Genomic DNA, 8,952 nt, shown 5'->3' on the forward strand with positions numbered 1-8,952 from the left:
CCGGGTCGGGCATGCAGGTCGGTATGCATGGTTGCTGGGTCGTAAAGCCGTTTTATGTTTGTTTTATTTGTTTAATTGTGTGCGATAATAAAGGATAGTGGGGATGCTTCCTATCCATGTTGTTTAGTTTTATCCCATGTTCCTCACTAAGAGTTAGTTGGATTTGTTGCATCTATTGCCTATTTAATGGGCTTTATTTTTTTATTAATTTAAGTAGAAGTTTTATTCAAGTTTATACTTGTTCTATCGTTCTCTCTATTTTTCTTAGGCCATTTGAATTTTCAATCGATCCACAACAGGAACGTGCATTTAGTGGCATACTATGGCGTTTGCACAACAATCGATGTATAAAAAAATCCGACAACATATAAAATTTACGAATTATTTTGGCTTTAGCTTGTCATTTACATGTAAACTAGGGAATAACCCGCTACGTTCCGGCAATGGACACGAATTCTATTGGTATTAGCTAGGTTTGTACCCATACATATATTAAACCGAAAACACAAATTAGTAAACACCTAGAACAATATTAATACTTGTATAGCATATGATAAAATTTTTTTACATATTTAAAACTACGGTTTATTCAATCTATAAAACACAGTCGTTGCATTTAGCTTGGTCGGTAGCTATGTTTGCTACGTTTCGGAACTAAATCCAAAAATTAGTTCCCTAAAGTTAACATCATTAAAACAAAAACATTGGCGTTACGACGACTCGATATAAATTATATCAATATCAATTAGGTTTATTACATATACGAGAACTAAACCTAAAAAATAATTTCGTCATATTTAAAAGAAATAAACAAATAAAACATAATTTAAGAGAACATAATACAAAAAGCAATACATTGATGGAAAAAAAAAGTTGCTACAATAGGGACTTTAACTTGGGTTGGTTAGAGCGTTCTTATCCCATCCTCTATCTCCAAACTAAAAATTATATTAAAACTCATTTTATTTTCTCTTTCCATTTCAATTAAATAATACTTTTTATATCTTTTATCATTACCTTTTCTCTTTTCTTCACTCACAACCACTTTTAAAATATTAAAAAATTATAGGGGATGAATAGTAACTTTTCAAATACACAGAAAAATCACTACTTTTTCTAAAATATAAACACTCTTCACTCACAACACCCTGAATCACTCTCTAAATTATAAAAACACCCCTAAAGGGTCAGTAAATCAAGAATTATGAAGTATTCCATTAACCATCAAACCAACTCAACAACTTGAATAAATCTTGAAAGTAATTATATAAATAGTCAAAGTCATAGCCTTAAAAACCTTTGTGACACCAAAGTTCTCAATTATACTAATTTATAATATCGTTGTAAATTATTTGGCAATAAATATCACATTTGTGCATACATGTGCTATATAAGATTAATGCAACCTAAAACTAAAAACTATTGAAACCGTCATACTCATCATCGGTGCCCAAATTTCACAAAAATATCTTTGATCAATAACTTAAAGCCAAAAACTCTAGACCAATAATCAACCCCATAATCATAAGATTATACATTAAATGACAAAATTACACACCTAGGTTAACGTGAATGATGAATTTGAATGTGGTTCTTGACGCTGCCGGAGGGTTGGGGCTACGGTGGTTTGAATGGGAGTGATCTGATTAGGGTTTGAGAAACGCAGACCGCAGACGTTTCTCAAACGGGGGTCTTTCAATTGAAGGATGTAAATCCGTAAAGCTAGTGGTGATGATAAAGCGGTAACTGGGGGTGGCCCTTGTGTCAGCAATTTTGGAGCCGGTGATTGATGATTGGTTGGGTTATAATCAATCTCAGCGTTTGTTTATAATTAGAATCTTGTAGCCAAGGGGGTCACTTGTGAATGAATGTCAATGGTAAACGAAAGATCGTGTCGTTAATGTGAGAGTGCGTTGCGAAGGGATAAGGGCAGTTCCAGTGGTAGTTGTCAGAAAGTCGACAACGGCAGAGATAGGGAACGATATTCAATTTTAACAGCGTCTCCAGAAAAAGAAAAAAAAGTGACCAATTACCATTTTGTCATCCTAATATGCTTTATATGTAAGATATAGATATAGATATCATTTTGTAACTTCTAAATATTCATTACTATCGTTTAAGATTTTTATTATTAAGATAAAATAAAATATATTCTTGTACTTTCTAGAATTCAAACCAGGTTTAGGGTGTGTAAGAGAGCATGCCTCTGCACAGAGCCTAATATTTTAGTTATTTAACCCGTGTAATAAACGTATTCCTAATCTTATATTAATATTTTTGCAAATTATTGTTGTTTTCGTCAAATATTTTCTAGTACGATAACTCTATAACAATTCAAATGGTGAATAGTTCTAAATTATGATAACGCCATGTGGCGTCTTGAGATTGGATCTCTTTCTTTCTCTTTTAAATGTATGTTTTTTCCTAAAATTTAATAGAGCTATCATATGTCTTCTAAACTTTAATAATTTTTTTCTTTAAACAACTTCAATTTATACCATAAACTTTAATAAAGTTATTAGTTTATTAAATATTTTTTCTTATTATATAACTGTTTTTTTTTATTTTTTTATATGTTTGATTTTATTAATTTTTTTTTTTAGCTTTTATGATTAAAACCAACTTTTAACTCTAGACATGTTTAGTCAATTGTATAGCTTGCATAATTTATTTACATTAAAAGCAAGATATTCAACATTGATTCATTGATATACCTGATAATAAAAGATCATCGTCAATTCCTTTTACAACCCACCACGAAGCACAAGCTAAAGAATACAAGTAGTGAAATGGGTGGTCAATGTTCAAGATATATCTACCGTAAATATTAAACTAATTAATAGATAAATGAATGTGAAAGGAAAGATAAGGCCCAAAAGGATATAGAAAACGTCTCATTTTCCAATTTGAAATATAAGTATATGCTACAAAATACGCGGTAGACGTTTTGGGTCAAGCAGATTTTCCGAGATCATGTGGATATTGGGTTTTTAATATTTAGGCTACATTAAAACAAAACTAAAATTAAAATTATTCAAGAGTTATCATCAAGCTTATCTTGGTTCTAACTCTACTCCAGACTACTCGGAATTTAATCCGGTCTTGCTCGATCTCTTTTTGAGCGAGCTTCGACTAATGAGCTATTTGAACAACTTTAACGTCACGGGAGATAACCACAACGATACCAAAAGTTGAGTGAAACGAGCGGGAATTATAATTTTCTCACCCCACATTCATATAAATAAGGGCAAGGAGGAGAAACTAGTGACGGAACCTAAACATCTTAGTCAGAAGGTTGTTACAATGTTTTACTTAATTAAATCTGGTTTTGATGTATAAAAAATAGACGAATTTCGATGATCGGATGGCCAATGAATCTCCGCCCTGGAAACCCTTTGTAAAATGTTGCTTACTACGCAAATTTAAAGAGAGAGCTTTATATATATATATATCACAGAGAGAAATCTAATTTAATTTGTTTTGATTCCACATTTTAGTCCATGCATGAAGCAGGTGATGAGTGTATGCTTAAAATTAAAAGGCTTCATATACAAGTTTAAGAAGATAGTTTCATTTATTGTGAAGAAAAATTAAAACTAAATGTTTAGTTGGTTTATGTATGAAGGTAGGAGGAAGGCTCTCACTCTAAAGTGTATATTAGTGAATTTGGTTAGTTTCGAATCAAGCTTTTGTAACCCACGTTCACAACATTACTCAAATGTGATTTATAGTTTAGGCATGGATGATTGCCAAGTTAGAGCCCACGTGTTATAAAATAGGTGTTCAGCCGTCTAGGTTGGGTAATGACATTTCTGACCTATGATAAGTTTTCTTCTGGGATGTCTACTGATAGAGCGGACTAATGTGCATGCTTATATTGAGGGACGTACTGACCTAGCACCACACGATTCCGTACTCGATAAATAGAGATGATCAGGTGTGCCCGTCAGTAATCCAAAATACCGTTAAAAAAATAACTATACAAGATTATGTTTTGTCATCATTATTTGGACAAGGAAAGTTATGTTAGACTACACGCTATGGGCATTAACAGGGGCGGGAGGGGGGTTTTGGTGGAGCCATCATGTTTTTCACTCTCATACACACATACATATATATGTATGTATGTATGTATGTATACATACACACACACACACACTAGATTTTATCCCCCACGGGGGTTGTTTTACATTATTCGTTTTTAATATTAATATATGTATATATGGATTTTAATTTTATTTATTGTAAGAAAGTTAATAATTAATATACTTGAGTTTTGATGATAAAATGGTTTCACAAATACATGATATGTTATAATCCAGTTTAAAAGCTATCTGGGTTTGGTGATACTCGTTACCTGTTTATTTTCTTTATTATAAAATTATTTCTTAATTATAAATAATATCTTTTTTTAAAATAAAATAGGATATTAATTTTTAGTATATCCCTATTTTATAGGATTTCATATCACATATTTTACGAGATTCATTTTTAATATAATGAGATGTTATAACCCGTTTAAGAGCTATTTGAGTTTGGTGAGACCTTTACCCGTGAATTCAGGTCAAATGCGTGAGAAACCTTTATTTACAAATAAAGCAATCTAATGGCTTGAGAGAATTGTTGTTTTACATTTTTAGTTTTTTAATATTTATTTTTTTGATTTTAATTTTCTTTATTGTAAGAAAGTTAATAATATACTTAGGGTTTGATGATGAAATAGTTTCATAAATAAATGATATGTTATAACCCGTTTAAAAACTATCTGGATTTGGTGACCCATGACCCGCTTATGTTTTTTACTATAAAATTATTTATTAATTATAAATAATATATTTTTCTTTTTAAATTGGATATTAAATTTTAGTATATCCCTATTTTATAGTATTTTCATATCATATAATTGGTAAGATTAATTTTTAATTTAATGAGATGTTATAACCCGTTTAAGAGTTATCTGGTTTTAGTAAAACCCATACCCATGAATTTGGGTTAAATCAATGAGAGGTCTCAATTTAAAAATTAAGCAATCTGATGGCTTCCATAAAAAAAGGGAGTGACCACATCGCGACACATAAGATTTTTGAGGCTTCGTTTATGTATATTATAGATTGTGACGGCAAATGAGTTTTAAACCACAGCAGAACATTGTTAAAAAGGGTATTGAAGCTCTATTTCCTACGGTGACATTGTAAGCACCCTTAGCAAGTTAAGCATATCTAAAATAATGAATGATTTGGTGAGTTTTAAACGGACCGGTGAGACCATGTCGTCTAGTCATATAATTTATTTGTTTACACTTTGTCGTGTAGCCATTTGTTGGATTCGATGGATCCATATGCACATATCATGTGACGTATGCTTTATTATTTATTAAAATAATAAAATATCGTATAAGCGTATAATAAATAAATATTGTAGCCGATAAGAAAAAATATATAGTTCGGTCAACGTTATGTATATAAATAGAATATATTAAGAATATTTGTACAGATTTATTTTACATTAATTATTAAAAAGCTTGTATTTATATGTTATGTTTTGTCATATTGAGTTCGACTAAAGTGGTGGGCACCGGGCCAACTTGTTGCGAGTGACGGGAGTGAGAACGATCATCAAAGAGCCAACTGACACAGTTACACACATCTGGCTTATGACCCACCTGCTTATATATATTTATATTTATGTTTAGTTTAATAAATATATTATGTGGATGGAAATGAATTAATTTTTTCTTACATATAAATTTTTTTGTGTAAGGTACTAATTTTTTATATTTTTTTTCTCAATCAGATGACATGAATGATGGGAACTGAAATTACATATAGAATATATTATTGTTGGATTTGTGACAATTCACCAACCTAGATTATGATAAACATAAATAACAAAATAAATACAAATTTATTATTTTTTAAGTTTATACCTAATACCTCGTCAAACGAATAGATGATGGACTAAATTAAGTTTGAAGCATAAGACTTCTAATAGATGTTGCATAAGGTTTCTGTAAAATGCCTGCTAGTTAAAGGTTAACAGGAACAAATTTTGTATACAATAGGCCGGAGGAAACAAGTTCATAAATAATGTGATAGCCGGTATTAATATGCATAGCTTGTTCGTGAGAGATTGTCAAACCATGAATTTCATGGAGAAGGTGCGTGATTAGCACAACTTAGGAAACAAAGTTAACCACAGCATGATGTTCGGATCACAAACTAAACGTAAAATTAAACGCTGTATTTCTTCGTACAAAAATAATTAAAATATGGTATTTAAATTCAAGTAAAGAATTACAGAAAAGTATGTTTGATATTAGTTTATATCTAATTTCACATACAATAAATGTATAATCACAAAGTATACATGTATTAAGAAACCACCACCCTTAAAATATTAGTATTTGTGCAAAACATGGTATTTTCAAATGTTTTCTAGCAAATTGATTTTAAAAAAGAATAAAACTAAAATGGTCAATGCTCTAGATGTCCACGGGCTTTATTATTTACTATAAAAATATAAATGTTAAAATATCAAAGGAATAAAATCAATTTTAAAGAAAAGTTAAACCCCAAAAGATATAGAAAAGGTCTCATTTTTCCATTTGTAAAATAAAATTCCAATTAAAAAAAATAAAAAACATTACCCTTTCAATACACCACAAAATACGCGGTCATAATCCATTTCATTCCACCATATAAAACCCCCCTTTAGGGTTTCAAGCATCCATCCAATCCATCAGTTTCACAATTCCATCTCAATTCCACTTTTCCTTTCTGGGTTTTGTTCAAAATCATAATTATCATCTGGGTTTCATCAATTTCCCCAAATTGTTTCCAATTTCCAAAACCCCCAAATTTGATAATATTCAAAAAAGCTTCAATTTTTACCATCCAAATTAGTGGGGTTTCTTGTAATTGATGTTATAAAGATGAGAACCGATTTTGGGCGTTCAATTCTGAGTATGAAGCGTGATCCAGCCGTTCATTCTGTTGATCACGAAACCGTAAATCAATATGCCGATATTGAAGCTTTTCAACGGCAGGTAACTGAAAGATTTCATGAGTTATCATTGGCTGATTCGCATGAACTCTTGTCTGTTGATTGGATTTCAAAGCTTCTAGATGTTTTCGTATGTTGTCAAGAGGAGTTCAAAGCTATATTGTTTAATCACCAGTCTGTTGTGAGTAAGCCTCCAATGGATAAACTGCTTTCTGATTATTATGAAAGAAGTGTTAAGGGTTTGGATGTTTGTAATGCCATTAGAGATGGGATTGAGCAGATTAGACAGTGGCAAAAGCAGTTAGAGATTGTGTTATGTGCTTTGGATAATAGTAGTAATAATAATAATAAAAGTCTTGGAGAAGGTCAAATTCGACGGGCGAAAAAGGCGTTGATCGATTTGGCAATCGGGATGCTTGATGAGAAAGAGTCAAGCACGAATCTTGGTCATAGAAATCGGTCGTTTGGGCGGTACCAAAAGGATGCGCATTCTCAAAAACATAATTTGAAGCATTTTAGATCATTATCTTGGAGTGTTTCAAGGTCGTGGTCGGCTTCGAAACAACTCCAAGCAATTGGGAACAACATTGTTGCTCCCAAGGGTAATGAAATCATTGCCACTAACGGGCTTGCGGTGGCGGTTTACACAATGAGTTATGTTTTCTTGTTTGTGATGTGGGCTTTAGTGGCTGCAATCCCCTGCCAAGACCGCGGGTTACAGTCTCATTTCAATATCCCTAAATCTTTCATTTGGGGAGGCCTGATTTTGTCGTTGCACGACAAGATTTTGGATGAGGCGAAGAGTAAGGAAAGGAGGAATAGTTGTGGGCTTTTGAAGGAGATTTATGGGATTGAGAGATCGGCTCGGGTTATGAGCGAGTTGACCGAGTCAATTCAGTTTCCGATAGATGATCATAAGGAAGAAGAGGTTAGAAGACGAGTTGAGGTTTGTTTATGAAGGTTTAAAGAACGGGCTAGATCCGTTGGAGAAGCAAGTGAGGGAAGTGTTTCATAGGATTGTGAAGAGTCGAACTGCAGGGCTTGATTCGATTGTGAACGGAAGGGAATGATCGATGGTTTGAGGTCTTCAATCCATTTGTGTTATTTTCTTGTTGCAAATAGTTGATTTTCTTTTAGTTTTGTTGTATTTTAATCAAGAATGCATGATCTTGATTGAGTCTTGGAGGTGTAAATCTTTAAAGCCAGCATATATTAGGCACATTTTGGCGTTTTTATATTTATAGGAAGGATGAGTGTTTTTCGGTGAACAGCAATGTTTGATGGTTTGTAAAGCTGATGACTTCAAATTTTGTTCTTGTTGTTTTGAACATATTACCATATCCCAAGTTGAGTGAACGAGAATTAATCAAAACCGATTTAAAAATTCAAGCGTTGTTACAAATCAGAAGATCGACTAAAAAAATTGGATCCAACTCGAACCATGTAGCGTATGCAGTAAGTGGTCATTTACTGCATACATTGAAATATTATGTGTAATACGTTTAGTGTATGCAACAATGCGTACACTATAAAAAAAACATCAATAATTAAGGTTAAATAAAATCGCTATCACTTGAAGTGTAGACATGGTGACATGTTAATAATGTGTTTCTTATTTTGATGGCAACCCTACAAACATGTTTTTAGTTACAATTTTGCATATCTTAATATAAAGCATTCATATTGCATTCAAATAACACGAAGATTACGACTGACCCATGGTCAAACCATTGAAGCAACCGTCACAATGGTGATGTGTAATAAAGACGCTTGAGCAAAGAAACTGAAGCTCCACAATGTAGCAGTCGTGCCCTGAAAGACGGTAGCGGATATGAACATATTATTCAATATAAACCACGCCCAGTCGCTCACACATCTCAATGTATACGGAGGAAGCAATATCTCGAAGTGTTTCACCTCTCTTAGGACATGGTCGAAAATAAGACTTGA

General features: G+C 32.3%; 1 pseudogene; it reads left to right on the forward strand.

Moving 5' to 3' along the window:
• Window positions 1-6,745: 6,745 nt before the first annotated feature.
• LOC143610384 (protein ROH1D-like) lies at window positions 6,746-8,285 on the forward strand (annotated as a pseudogene).
• Window positions 8,286-8,952: the final 667 nt, after the last annotated feature.

Source organism: Bidens hawaiensis, unplaced genomic scaffold, assembly GCF_021521415.1.
Source record: "Bidens hawaiensis isolate Kalapana, Puna unplaced genomic scaffold, B.hawaiensis_p1.1 tig00026063_1, whole genome shotgun sequence".
Taxonomy (NCBI): Eukaryota; Viridiplantae; Streptophyta; class Magnoliopsida; order Asterales; family Asteraceae; genus Bidens; species Bidens hawaiensis.